At 42.5% G+C, this 15,317-nt stretch overlaps 1 non-coding gene across 1 annotated transcript; it reads left to right on the top strand.

Annotated features, from left to right (window-relative positions):
- The first annotated feature begins 14,627 nt into the window (after positions 1-14,627).
- On the top strand, positions 14,628-14,709 carry TRNAS-AGA. Its single transcript has one exon. It is a non-coding gene; the product is annotated as a tRNA-Ser (tRNA).
- The last annotated feature ends 608 nt before the right edge of the window (positions 14,710-15,317 follow it).

Here is a 15,317-nt window from a genome sequence, read left to right as displayed (position 1 = left end):
GCTGAAAGACAGCAGAGGTGTGTGACACAGCCTGCATTTGTATCAGACAAACCAGAAGACTGCCAGGGAGACATATATGTTAACAGAAATTTGGACTGAACCCACATGCAGCCCCTTTGACAAGAGAGGTAAAGGTATTTGTAAGACCTGAAAGTAGCCAACACGTGTTCCTTACCTAATCTCTTGGACAGTGAATTCTCTAACCAGGATTGTCCTGTACTCTTAAAATAAAGCTCATCCTTATCCCGAAATTGAGGCTTAACACTCGTTCCCAAGCTATAACACTAGCTAGACATGCACTATGTTATTAAAAAGCTTTTTGTGCATTATTTATTAATTACATAGCTCCAAAGGTATGCCAGGCACTATACAAAAAAGAATAAGACAAGGTCCCTGCCTCTGAAATACTATGAGGTAGGAGGACCCTCTGCCCTGTTGACCCTCTACTTCCCACATGGATAGTTACCCGACAGGTGGTAACTTCCCTCACACCATAGCTCTTGGATACAAGAGCAAAACTATCTACAAAGTGCTTAGACTATTCCTTTGGGGGAAGCCATCCTCCAGAGCATAAGCACTGAACACAGGTCCAATTTTTAGAGGATGCAGCAGATTCTTCTTTCCAGAGCATGCCTGCCATTAGTTTCATACTGGGATGATGATAAAAGGCTCAGAGGGTGAATGGGAACCACTGACCTTGCATTGTCATGATATCTTGTATCATGTATCTTGGAGAACTTGGACCTCAGAGCCAGCTGTACAATGAAGAAGTCAAAATGAGGGGTGATATATTGAAGCTGAGGGTTAGGACAATGTCCACCAAGCTGGGGGAAAAAGATGTCAAGAGGCCCCAAAATTCCATGCCTTGAAACAATCCTCCTTGAAACAAGCCCCTCCTCGTTTCATGGCAGGAGCCGTCCCTGACCCCAGAGGACTGACAATGGTGAGCAGATTTTCAGTTTTGGTTATAAGCTTAAAGATTTAAAACCTTCAGTCTTTTTGGAACAGCCTCTTTGAAGTCACTAAGGAGGTCCCTAGCTTGCCCCCACCAATTCAGACCCTGGCAATTGTGGGAGATTCTGAACCTTTACAATACAGAAGTAGATGTTCCATGAACTGAAGTAGCTTAACACAGACAGAGACACCTCACAGCTACTACAAGAAGGAAATCATTCAGCCTTGGCCTTAGCAGTGGTATTATATGGTGCTATCCACAGAGGGCAGGTGAAGCATATTCAGATGATTTCCAGTCTATGAGTAGGGTGACTACTACAATTTAAATCTGAAAATCCCAACCCAGATTAGAACAACCAGCCATTCTGCACAGTCAGTCCAAAAAGTCTTAAAGCCACATTATGCAAGTGGGAAAACAGATCTGAGCAAATCTGTCTTCAGTAGCATTTTATGCACTCAAATTACAACCAATACCTAAGGTTCCCCTGGAATTAAGTTCTCTTCAAATGGATATGTCACCCCAAGAGTCTTTAGCATGGCAATGAAATTTCTGAGAGCTTGTGATGGGGCGTCTGCAGCACAGGAGGAAGCCAATAAGGAGAGAGCTTATAGGAATGCAGGAGACAGCTAATCAGGAGAGGGCTTATAGGGGCAGCCAATCAGGACCGGCCTGTGTCATATAAAAAGGGCTGCTGGGCAGAGCAGCTTCAGTCCCTCCCTGGAGCTAAAGGAGGGAGGACTGGTTGCTTTACAGAAGGAAGAGAGCACCTGGGACAGAGCAGTGCTGGGCAGGATCAGGGGGGCAGGGGCAAGCTGCCTGCTGACAGACTGAGGCCCTGAGATAAGGGCAGAGAAGGTGCTAGGGCTGAGGGAAAGTGGCCCAGGGAAATAGACAGTGGGGCTGGAGGGGACACAGCATGTGGCTGCCAGGACCCAGAGTAGGGGGTGGGCCAGGGTCCCCCCCACACACACTTTGCTGCCATTCACCACTGAGGAGGAAGTGGCTGGACAGTGGATTGCTGGTCCCCCAAAAGGGGGAAGAACTGAGTGGGGAACAGCTGGAGGGCTGTGTCTGGAAGAGGATGCTGCAGTCCTGGGAGTGACACAGGTCCTGGAGCAGAAGTGACGGTGAGATGTCACCAGAGGAAGGTGCACTGATGAACTAAGCTAATTCCCTGGACAGCCAGCAGGAGGCACCCCAGGGGTGGGTCACACCATCCCCAAGCTCAACAGATAAGAACACTAATTTACTGATTAGATCATGATATCTGGCTAGCTGCAAGTTCAAAGGCTGTACTGTGCAGCCAGCATTCACTTCCAGAAAACACTAGAATTTTTGGTAAACGTATAGAAGTCCATTTTAACAATTTCTAGAGTTCTTGGCTCATCATAGAAGGTAAGGCTCTAACCAAGGATATTTCCCAAACCAGGAGAGAATCAGTAGGTGATATCAGCTTGCTCTGTCAGCCACAGGTTTTTAATTACTGGATGTCACCTGGCATCCCTTAAACTTGCATTTTTGTCCATGGTCATGAGATGTTTGCATATTTCTATTATCTGGAGCACCAATGGTCCCAAACAGGTTCAGGACCCCATTGTGCTAGGCACTGTACAAACATAATAGGAAGACAGTCCCTGGTCTGAAGAGTTTAGAATCTAATTTAAGACAAGATGTAACAAGTGTAAGAGACAATAGGAAGGAGTGGAGTAGAGAGGACAAGGGAAGCAGTGATAAGAACATGCAGTTATATAGGCCAGCTATGTGCATCTGAGGTCCACAACCCTGAACACAACACACCTTTTGGAAGAAGACTACCTAGACCAAGCCCATTGACTGAGGCTTCTGAACAGGACAGCCTCCAGACACCCTTCATCTCTACTACCCCCTCTTAGAGGTTGAAGGTCATCTCATCTCTTTGTGGCAGTCTGCCTGACATCCCTAAACAGTCTAAAGTCTGCTGGGTTGTAAAGATTTATTAAACATAAGAGAGAAAATCATATTGAAACAAAACACACACCATACACAACACAAACAAAAAAACCTGCATAAAAGTGTCTATTCCAAACTGTTCAAAAGTTAATCTAGTGGTGCCCTTTGGATTACAGAGCCACAAGCCAAACCTCTCACTTCTAGAGAATGCCCGCTCTATCTCAGCTTATCCCTTCCTCTCTAACACTGTCAAGCCAATGTGTCAGAGACCCAGCCTCAAACATTTGGTATGGGGGGGAGGGGTTTGTCGTCTTTTCCCACCATCTCCTCCGTGTCATACAGTTACAGGTTTATCTCCTCCCATGTGACCTCCCTCAAGGGTATTTCCACAGTGTACTCTCTGAAGAGGATGACATGACTGTCATTGCATGTTTCCCAAACCCAGGATTCTATTCACAGTCTTGGTTCCTGTTTTTCCTGTGCCACCTTTACAAATTAATGTGTTATTTTGAAGGTGTAGCCACACAATAGTTGTCTCCCAAGCCCCCTCCATGTCTTATGTCCAAATAAGCATCCCTCACAGCAAGCCCCCAGTGTCCACCATTCTAGTCAAATAACCATGCAGTTTGTATGCTAATTTTCCTGGCTAATAAAGGTCAATCTGAACCCAGCTCCCTGTTTGCCTTTACAAAGTCCAGGTTCACATTTTCTTATCGTTCCCTCTAAAGTTTATTCTACCCTATATCAAATATGAATTTGTCTGTCATGTTGGGTATCTTTTCTTTTCCCCTTCTCTGAGGCCTCTCTATACTTACAAACACATATGTTAGGAGCAAGGGGGAAAGCCTCCATATTTTCAAAAGGGTAGCTTCCCTTTGACAGACCTAATTTCCAGTTACAAAATTTGCATCAGCCCTTTTGTGCCCACAGTTTAACTGTGGGCACAAATCAGGGTATTAGTGCTTCTACCTACCCTGATGTGATTGACAACTGGGTTATTAAAGGCACAGTGCTCTGATTTATTCTTGCTATTTACTTTGGACTTTATTCTGCTGTCCTTATTCACTATGGTACTATATTCCTATGACTGCTCAAGGGGTGTTGTATTATCTAATGCAAGTAAAATTTCAGAACTGAGCTTTTTCGGTTATGCAAATGTACAGGCAAAGGGCTAGCCTGTACCTTTGGGTACTGGCCTGAGCAAGGGGCAGTTGGTAAGCTGTACCAACCCAGATGTAGCACTAGGAGGCATTGACTCAGAGAAACCACTTTGCTCCAGGGAGACAGTAATTTGCTGCTAGCCTATCCCCTGAACCTGTTCAGCTGTGCTGACCTACACGCTGCAGGATGGATCCTTGGTTCTGACCATTCCCAACCATTCCACCTGCCTACCTGCTACTCCAGTACACTTGGGACCCAAGCTCTGGGTAGCCAGTGTTGGAGAATAACAGGGTGTTTTTCTCCTTTATTCCCCTGCATGGATGCATAGATAAAATCTATGGGCTAGAATCTAGCCCAGAATTTGTGTCTGCAAAAACAGAGGCTCGATCTCAGCCATTTCAAGATGTCCTCTGCAGCGTGGTGGAAAGGAAACAGCCTCATGCTGGAACTCCACTCCTAGGTTCAGCCATACCAGAAGTTTTTTCTGGCCAGGAGTTGAACATTTGACTAAGTATTTTGCCTTTTTTCTGCAGTGGGGGTTACACTTGCCTGTGCTGTGTGGGTTTGGGGAGTAATGTTGTGTCACTCTCTCCACCAGGCAGAAGGTTGCAGTCACTGCTGGCATCAGCCTCCTCAATCTTGTCACTCTCACTATCTCTGTCAAGGGAGATTTGTGGGGAGGAAGGGCTTTTGTCATGCCATGGCAGCCTGCACTAGGCAATGAGTCTCTTTTATAATCTTCACACTTCAATGGTCAGTAAATCTTACTGGCTGAAATGGCAAAGGATAACAAAGACATTCATAGAGAGTTAGATACTGGCTGGCTTTTATGAGGAAGAACCTCAACTCCTCAAATGGCCTATGAAAGGGCCTTACAAACTTGCAGCCATTCCACTTAGGGGAGTGAAGGGCTGCAATGGAGATGCTCCCCCAGGGGCCTATGGGCAGGGAGTAGTCACAACCATGGTTCTGCCCCCATCCCCCTTCCTTTACACACATGCCAGCCAGCTCTGCTGACTGGCAGCACAAGAGGGGAATATGAATACCCCTTCAAAGGATACAGCATCTTATGCTAAGCTCTTTGAGACACTCTGCCTCTCAAGAGCAGAATGCCTCCTGTGATCCCCTTGGGTAGTGCAGCTCCACACCACACCAACGCAGGGCTCAGTCTAGCCCAAAGAGGAAAAAAGTACAATATAAATTAAAATCTGTCTTGAAAATGTCCTCAAATCTCTTTGGGCCACTTCCAGAAACACAAGAAAACAGCATCCAAGTATTCCAAGAAAATAATCAAAGAGAAAGGAAAAAAAAATACAAGCTGACTATTAGATGCTTCCAAACTGATATAAAATAAACCACCACCACATATTAGAAATGACTGCTCACAGTCAAAGAGAGCTCATCTGCCATAAGATTGTTCTCAGATCCATCAAAACATTCGTCATTCAACCGCTCTCTCATTATTCACTTGTGTCATAAGAAAAGCTTTCACATCATCATAATTGAAAAAACAAACAGTTTCCCATCTGCAAACAGTCTGAGCTTAGTGGGGAAATGGATGGAAGCAGTTGTACCAACAAATGTGAACTCTGATTTAAGCTTCAGTCATTTTCCCTGTGGATTTGTGGAGCTCTAACATCATCTGGGAACACACAGGTTTGTTTGTTTTTTTAAGGCTATGACAAGTTGTCTCTCCTTCTCCATACTTTACACACAACCCTTTCCTTCTCTTTTGTAGAAAAGTGATTTTCACTGCATGCCAGAGAGCAGCAGATTTTTGAAGTAGAATGCAGAGAAAAGAATTTAAAAGTCATTTGAAAAATGCTTTAGCAATCTTCAAAAACGCTCCTAATTTTTTCCAACAATAAAGCTTATTGCAAAAATCTAATTGCTCTGATTAGCCCAATAACCTGATACTACAAAATTTAATAATCTTTTCCAAGACTTCTAGATTTCTCTGCAGTATCTCTTTTAACAACTCCCTTCAAGGGTCTTAGAGGGAAAATATTGAATTATAAATATAACCTGATAGCTCTAACTTCTTAACATTTTCTTAGCTGTTTTAACCACCACATAACCTAATTTACTATCAAATAAATCAAAACATAATTCTGAGATCTGATTAGCTGGCAAACTGTATTAAGTGATGCATTATAGGATGAGGGGATAGAGCGCCTCATTATTTGGTTTCTATTGCTAATGGAGTAATTTACCTGACTAGGCCAACTTTGGGCAATTTATTGAGTACTATGGACTAAATTAAAAGGTACATCTAAACTGATGAGTGATATGAAAGCTGAGACTCAACCACATGAATCCAGCAGCTTTAAGAAAAACATCAAATATTGCAAGATTAGTGATAAAATCACAAGAGTTGGGAACACTGCTGGTGCAATTTACATGCCATGTGGGCTGGAAGATGAGGTACAGGAGGAAAAGCAACTAAAGAGAGGATGTAATAAATATCTAGGTTTGCTGTATAAACACGTACATATGTGGCATGATTTTCAGAACACCCATAAGTCCCATTGACTTCAGTTAAAATTGTGGGTATTCAACACCTCTGATAATCGGGCTAATGATGAACTAAGAGTATATGGGAATACATAACTGTTTTTTTAAGGCAGAAATGCACCCACCTATTCTATCCTAAAAGAAAAATAGAGGCATAATCGTGGCCTACTTGGGACTGGAGTGGAGCAAGAGGGGAAGGTCACGGTTTGCCTTTTGGCTTTCAAATAGAGAAAACCCCAGCGATGCAGCCTAATAATTTATACTGATTGAGTACCAAAAATATATCAGAGCAGATTATTTCTCATTTAACCAACAGAAAGCCCTGTCTTCCAGGGGGAAAGGGACATAACATGCTATGATTTTTCACTGCCTGCTCCTCGTCCCTTCAGCAGCTATTCCTCTCTTAATAGTTGATGTTTGAGCTCTCTGCCCCTTTTAGGTTACTCGACCGGCTCAGCAGCAAACAAATGCAATGTTATACTCCTCAGTAACCTCCCCTCTCTCTCCCAGCAAGAACATGCAGCTGAGAAAACAACTCCAAACACAGCTCTAAATTTCATGACAGGATTTCTCACAAAGATTTCTAGCACTTCATGTCTTCAGCTGGGTGAGAAAGAATCCAGAAAAACATTTCTGATGGCATTTCAGCACCACCACTTCCAGATGAGACTGGAAAGGGAACAAGTGAAGGAGAAAGGGTTATCCACAGAATGTGGAATCTCCTAAAAGGTCCCTCTGTGAGAACAGAATGAAGGTTCTGATCAGTTCTTTTACCTATTATCTCAAGCCAACAAATAAAAAACCTCAGGCACTGCCCAAGGAAGTCACTGCTTACAAAATCCTTTTAGCTTGCTGTTCCTGTCACAGAGAAAGGTGTGCCTGTAAATTTCACCTGACTGAAAATATAACACAGCTCTGACAATAGAAATAACAAACCGACCTTTGGCAATGCTCAGAGTACTCCAGGACTGCAAAACTGCAGGAAAGCAAAACACACTGTCAAGAAAAAAAAAAGGCAGCCTGTCAAGAACCTCATACCTTTCATCAGAAAACTACGAGATACTGTAGTCTATGTCTCTCCCTATTGATTAGGGACCCACATAAGGGAGACCACATTACTTAAGTTCAGAACGACAGTTACAAGAAAGGCCAGGTGGAGCAGACACTCTGCATCTCCTACATGCCATGGGAGGGTCTCAACTGCACCCCTGTATCAGCATGGAGTGGGCCAGAGGAGGGGAATGCAAAATCCTCATTTACATAGTCTCAGCACCCCAAAACTGGCATGCAGGGGGTTCCAACTCCAAAGCCAGGATTGGAGGGTGAATAGCATCCCTCCACCTCAGCTAAGTCCCGTATACAAATTGGGAGCATACAAAAGGATGGATTTCAGTCTAACCGAAAATCAAAAGACAAGAAGGCTAATTTGCATTCTATCAATATTTTTCAAAAATCAGCGTTCTCAAAACCAGCCCAGTTTGCCCTACGAATGCCTAGTGCATTGTGGCAATTTACCTGATCTTTTATTCATATATATATATATATATATATATATATATATATATATAATGGGCTTTTACTATTTGAGCAGGATGGTTGCTCTTCTCAGAAGACCCATATTGTCTTGCATAACTCAGTGGTCACCTGTGGCAATGATCAGGGGTTATTTATATATAGATTAGGGACTAAAATTGTTTGGCCAAATTCTAATCTCACAGTTATAACCCTACAACCCTAATGCATGAATGCTGTGTTGGCAGTTTGCAAAGACTTTCCTTAAGGCCTATATGTAACCATCCGGGGTGCACTTAATGTGACCACACAAGAGAAGAAGGGTAAATCAACTGTAATGAAGGCAGAATTGGCCTGGTAGATTTATTGGTGAATGAATAGAACGTATATGCGAATTGAGAGCTACTTATTAAGAAATGAGGATCAAAGATTCCAGCTAAAGGAAACACCTTCCAAAATAATCTGTATGGCTGCCATGGAAACTGCATTTTTTCAGTAACCAAGGGCCAGGTGCTCTTCTCTTCCGCAAGATGTGAAGGTCAGCAAAAGAGGGGAAAAGGGAGGAAAGCCCCCAAAGCCAACTGAAAAGGAAGTGCTGCAGTTCCACGCCATGTTTTCTGCATCACCTGAAATCTCCAGAAGTTTCTTTGTGCAAACACCTGATCATTAGAGACTGGCAATTTGGGAGGCATGTGTCTGACCTACGGTTTGGAACTGTTTAGTATCTGCCCTGTACAGCCTGATCCCATGCCAGTCTAGAGGATTTCCCTGTGAAAGCATCTACTGGCGTTAATATTGCTTCAAGCAACAACAGCTCCACACTGAATTTCAAACCTCCCTCAGAGGGTGCAGGCACAGCAAGGGGAGCCAGCAGAAGCCTGGTTGAGAAATATACAGTAAATAACCTACATGTCAGTCTGTTATAAGTAAAATAGACTATTATAAAACCAAATTGTTTGGCATTCCGGCATTGTGCCACTAGGGGACATAAATGGAACATTTGAAAATGATCAGGGAACATTCAAACCAGCTACGGTAATGGGAATAAAACCTGCCACAACTGCTACATGGGAAAGGACGTTAAGTCTTACTATGCATGTGATAGAAAAGTTCCCTAAATTCTGTGCTAGGTAAAGGAAATAGCTAGACATTGGGCCCAATTTACTGCTAATGGTTAAGCAACCTACAAGAATGAATTACATCCCCCTGCACCAGCAAGGTCCCCCCGTACCCTTCACAGAGAGGGAGGGCAGGCATTTCCCCCCCCCCCCCCCATGCCCTCTCTTAGTGTTTCCCCTGGAAGAAGCAGATCCATTCCCACCTGGAACTCTGCAGGCAGGAGATGCTGAAGGGAAGCATTGAATCGGTGTGCCCACCAGCTCCCCTAGCTAGCCCCACCCACTGTCTGAGCAGCTCAACCTCCCTCTGCCCCCAGGGTTCCCCCACTATCCAATGCAACAAAGGTTTCAGATTTTGCCCTGCCAGAGCTTGCCCTGCATAGGTAGTGGATTGTTTGCTTCAGGGGGGCCTTCCAAAAGGGTCTTAATCTAGTGAAGGGTGGCATAGACCCATGAGTAGATCTAGCCCAATACCCACAGCTTCATCCCCTATAATACGTTTATCATATCTAGAGCCCTCCCACCCCGCCTACTGCTCTCTTGAGCAGTAGGCTGCAGGCCTGCCCTCGTGCTGCACAGGAAGGCGTCTGAGAGGACAGAGACGCTCTATCTATGCTCTCCTATCCCATTTCCCCAGAGGACAGGATTTTGCTCAGTGATTCTGACTCGTTCATGATTCCTTCGACGTGCAAGTCCATCGCCCAAACTCTAGCTGACAAAAAATTGTCTCCACATCCAAAACATATTGACTTGTTATAGAAAAACAGAACTATTCTGTGCAGCCTTATAATGGCCTTCTAGTGACAGAGCAGTTGGGCTTTGCTCTCTAGGTTTGCAATGTCTTCTTTTTGAGGTTATTACATTTTTTAGCTGACTGTTCTATTTAGGCTCTTACTAAATGCCTGGCACCTTTTCTTGCTTTCAGCAACTGAAGGAATTAGATCAGCTTTTCTAATGCCATATCTGTTTGCTTGTTTGTTTGTTGATCACTTCCTTTTCCTGTTATGTGTATTCCATGAGGTCATTCCAGATATAGCTAAATGGGTCATTATGCCATATGTTTATTTACTATGTGTGTGTTAGACCTTTTGTGTGCTATTTTTTACTTGTTATCCATCATATGTATTTATCTTCCTGTAACATATGGAGCAGTGGGATGGGATATATATATATGGAGTCAACAGATGGTGAGATTCTGTGTGATTAATATGCTCTCATAATTTTATTGTCTCTCTTTTTAAATGTTCTATTTGTAAAGTGCCATTACTCTTCTCAGACCAATTCTCTGTATGCTGTTAAACAAAATTAAAAAGACCAGTGTCTGGTTTTGCTGTTTCTCTTGCCAGGTGTGATCATCTAGGCTGACCACCTGCATAACACAGGCCACAGAATTTCACTCAATGATTTCTACAATGGAAGGAACTGTTCTTCCTAACTCCATAAGTGAACACTTTAATATTTTGCTGTCCGATTTCAGGTTGGAGTCACTGTGAAATCATTACAAATATTTTAGAAGATGAAACAATAACTCTGAGTATTACATTATAACAATTGCAGAAGAAAGGGTGTTAGTAGTTATGGAACTAGCTTGACACCAGTGTGGGAGCTGCCAATAAAGACAAGCAGTTATACATGTTTTCACATGTCCTCAGCCCAGCAGTTAGCCAATCAAAACTCAAGGGAGAATGGTTTCAGAGTGGTAGCCATGTTAGTCTGTATCAGCAAAAACAATGAGGAGTCCTTGTGGCACTTTAGAGACTAACAAATTTATTTCATGGGAGAATGGAGACGGATATTATATACAGAGAGCTGCAGATGATGGAAACTCCCATTAGGCTCAGTTGAATGACAAACAACAAAAGACCAGAAGGACATGGCTTGCTGCCAAGGCTAGGTCTCCAAACCTGTAACATTCTGGCTAGAGGTGAGTGTTATGCCAGCATTTATCTATTAGGGAAGGCCCCATAAAAATAATGTAGCATCCGCTATGGAGTATTTTATGGACTTAGAGCAGTGATACTCAGACTGAGGCTTGCAAGCCACCAGTGGCTCTTTAATGTGTCTCCTGCGGCTCTTTGCAGCACATGATATTAAAACACTGTGATTTAATTATTAACCAATCTACGTTATTAACCAGTCGGGAGGCTTTTACTGTGTTATTAACCAATTGTAGTTGATAAAATAATAATACTTGGTCAGTCATTTTTCTGTGAGAATAATTATATACATATAGTAAATGAAATAATGACGTCACACTACTGTGGCTCTTTTGGGTAATGCTGATCACCAGTTTGGCTCCTGAACCACGGAGATCTGCGCATCACTGACTTAGAGGATGCTCTGTGATGAGGGCCTAATGACTACTGAGTATATGGAAGTTATAGTTAGCTATCAGCTAGTTGCTCGTATTGGGATTCTGTCTCAGTTCATGAGAAAAAGAAAAAAGAGGTGGTGCTCATTGATACGAGGGTTTGTAAGTCCCTTGTTTGATTCAGCTGGCTTGTGGCAGAGGGCAGTGCCCTAGAGAATGAGAGGATTGTGTTCTGTGCTGATAACCCAAAAATATTAACATTTGCTCTGAAGGCAAGATTCTTTCAAATCAGACAAACTAAGGAGAAGGGGTCATTAATTTACACAGTGCTAGTAAAAGGATTCCCAGATCAGAGTTTTCTGGTTTCTAGAAGATCAGAAGTATCTGGCTGTGGTTTCAATGGGACCTAAATACCTTTAAAAATCTGGTCCCATGTGCAATATTTCTCTTTGATAGTCACTCGTAGCCATTCATTAGACCTACATTCAGTATTTAAATGCAATGCCCTGAGTTTCAGTCTGTAATGTATTCTGAAAAGCTAGAACTCTGGCCTGTGCTCCAGCAAAGAGTTAAATTGAAGTGAAGGAAAAGAAGTGGAATAGCAATTGTACATAATTTACTCTGATATCCTCATTATTTTCATGGTTGATGATTGTGTATTGACCACATTGTTCTATTTAAGCAAGCAATTTTATCACATACAAACTGCACACTCCATAATTCTAGAACTGCAGCATAAACATCGTTTCCCAAGAAGAATAGCTTCGGCTGTTAAATTATATAATGGCAAGTATTAAGAATGAAAATTTTACAAAATGTAAGAAATATAAGCTTAAAGAGAAAATGCTTCTCCTGCATATTGCCTATCAGTCTGCCTACTGTGCCAGTGCAAGGGGAATGCCAATGAAACAGATACAGTTTTAGACATGATTCATTTAAAGGTAGAGGTAAGATCAAATAAAACAGATGTTTTCTTCCCTGTAGACACAAATCTTGACTGTGCACTATCTGTATGCTGAGAAAGGGGGACGTACACTACTTTTTATATGTTAATGAGAGATCCTTCCTATGCTTCGATCAGACACCAACCGGTTCTTTCTCTCTTGCTCACTCACTAACCCGCTCTGTTTTTCCTGTTCTTTGGCCTTTACTATTCTTTGCTAGCCCACAGATTTGTAACCACAATTAAATTCATATTTCTATACACATAGTTTGATGATTTCTCCAACAATATCTGGTCCTTTGGCTTTTTTTCCACCCAGCATTTTCCAAATTCTGTTTCCTGTCCACAAAAGTTATTTCTCTGATCTTCTCCTTCCCTTGTGCAATGGTTTGCAAGGAACCAACATTCCTTCATGAACTACTCATTTCTCGCCTCTTGACAGTGGACAAGGAAGCATTCCTAAAGGAGTATGTTCTGCCATCATATTCACACGGCGGATCTCAACTCTGATCAATCCACAGTTCAGATATAAGAGGCTGAGTCCCGGCACCTTCAGGCTTGGCAGTTCATAGCCCTGGCATCTCTGGGCTTGCTGCAGCAGTTATGAATGTAAAATAATTGCTTGAGCTGGCACCTAATTGCTCGAGCCCCAGCACCTCTTTCATTGCAAATTAAGCACTGGGAGAAGGTTACCTGTACGTAGGACCAGCAGAGACAAATTATGATTTATGCAGGCTGGGTAGAATTCTATTCTCTGTTACATAGGTGCAACTTGCATGGAAGAGGTAGGGAGGAGCTTCTCTAAAGAACACATGGCCTACAGAAAGGAATACAATACTCAGAACCATGGAGTGCAGAGTGCTGTTCCTAGGTCTGTCGCTGCCTAGCCTTTATTTCACCAGCCCCTCTCCTGTTTCCATTTCAGAGTCAAAATGGGCCATGTTCTAATACCCTGCCAAGATTGAGCAGTGCCTTACTTTGCCAATGGTCCCACTGATTTTAATGGGAGTACGTTTGGAATAAGGTACTGTTCATCATGACTAAGCATGCCAGACTCAGGCCCATGCTAGGAGATTAACTGGGGTACACCACAAAGTTGATAAGCAATGGCAATGTAAAGATGCTTAAAGCTAAAATTACAGCTGGTATAGTAAAAGATGCTTTCAATGCTAGATGAACAGATAAAGATTCTCTCAATAAAACCGCCTGCTTTAGCTGGGGAAGAAAGGACTTGAGTTACATATTACGACATTTTTCTTTTGCATTCCATAGACCTTAGAATACAGTGCCTAGCACATTTCAGGCACTACTGCAGTACACATATATAAAGATAATAAAATAGAACGGTTACTGGTTTTATATATTTTTCTGCAATGCTTATTATCTACAAAGATAGATAGATCTGTGTCCAATTCAAGATGATTACAACATGCACACAAAAGAGCTGAGAAACACTTGTGTTTCTAAATAGCTTACCTCTTCAAAAAGAACAATGTTTATTGAGATAAACAAAGAAAGGGTGGTTGTTTTTAGATCACTATGGCTAGGGTGACCAGATAGCAAGTGTGAAAAATCGGGACAGAGGGTGGGGGGGTAATAGGAGCCTATATAAGAAAAAGACCCAAAAATCGGGACTGTCCCTATAAAATTGGGACATCTGGTCACGCTAACTATGACTAATGTCAGGAAACAGCTGGTAAGTAATATTAGGTAATCACATACACAGGCTGCAAACTGGGAACATTATGCCTAACATACCTGCTATACTTTTATTCCCCCTCCCCATTCGTTTATTCAAAGCTGCCACTGGGATACTGGCTTCTGTACATTAGAAACCGTTAAGAAAAGCAGCATGAATCATCATCTTTTGCTTGTGTTATTTTAACTTAGTCACTCAAGTGCAGTTCTCCTAGGACAGTAACAATACAAGGAAAATGTGTTGTGGGTTGTTTTTTTCCCCTGAGATTTGTGATGTGTATGGACTCTTTAGAATTCCTTTCATTTCAGCTCATACCAAATGAAAAGCAGCCAGTTCAGTGATAATATTTCTTCTAAGTTTAATCTATCCATTTCTTGAACATTTCCGATTGGTCTGTCTTTTAATAGTTTATGCAGAATATAAGTAGGAATTCAATTTTTATTTTTTGATGACTAATGTTTTAGATCACTATCACTACTAATCGAGTAGTTGTGGCCGAGTGGTTAAGGCGATGGACTAGAAATCCATTGAGGTCTCCCCGTGCAGGTTCGAATCCTGCCAACTACGGAAGCACTGATGTGTTGCCCTTGCTGCTGTCTTAGTGCCCGGGCCAGATCTGGTCTCATGGTTGGTGAGCCTGGCTAGCTCAGGTGATAAAGCATCAGACTTTTAATCTGAGCGTCCAGGGTTCAGGTCCCTGGTCAGGTGTTGAACTATTCCCCAAGATCATAAAAGTCTATGCTTTTGGGGGAGGGATAGCTCAGTGGTTTGAGCATTGACCTGCTAAACCCAGGGTTGTGAGTTCAATCCTTGAGGGGGCCACTTAGGGATCTGGGGCAAAAATTGGGGATTGGGCCTGCTTTGAGCAGAGGGTTGGACTAAATGACCTCCTGATGTCCCTTCCAACCCTGATATTCTATGATAATATTGATGTTTATTTTTAAGCGTGGTTTTTTTTCTATTTAAATTTTCCTAGTTGCAGAAAAAATGGGGGGGGGGGGATCATCAGACAATGGGGAGTCAGACCACAAGTATTTACTGACAGTAGACACAGATTCAAACAGTTAAAGCTTTATAGCCACTATAACATAAATTGTGAACATCACATGTCAAAACACAAAGTAAATATCCTTAAATCACACTCTTAGAAGTTCCCAACAGCATTTTTCATATTT

Source organism: Chelonia mydas, chromosome 2, assembly GCF_015237465.2.
Source record: "Chelonia mydas isolate rCheMyd1 chromosome 2, rCheMyd1.pri.v2, whole genome shotgun sequence".
Lineage (NCBI taxonomy): Eukaryota > Metazoa > Chordata > Testudines > Cheloniidae > Chelonia > Chelonia mydas.
This window is presented reverse-complemented; position numbering and strand designations above follow the sequence as displayed.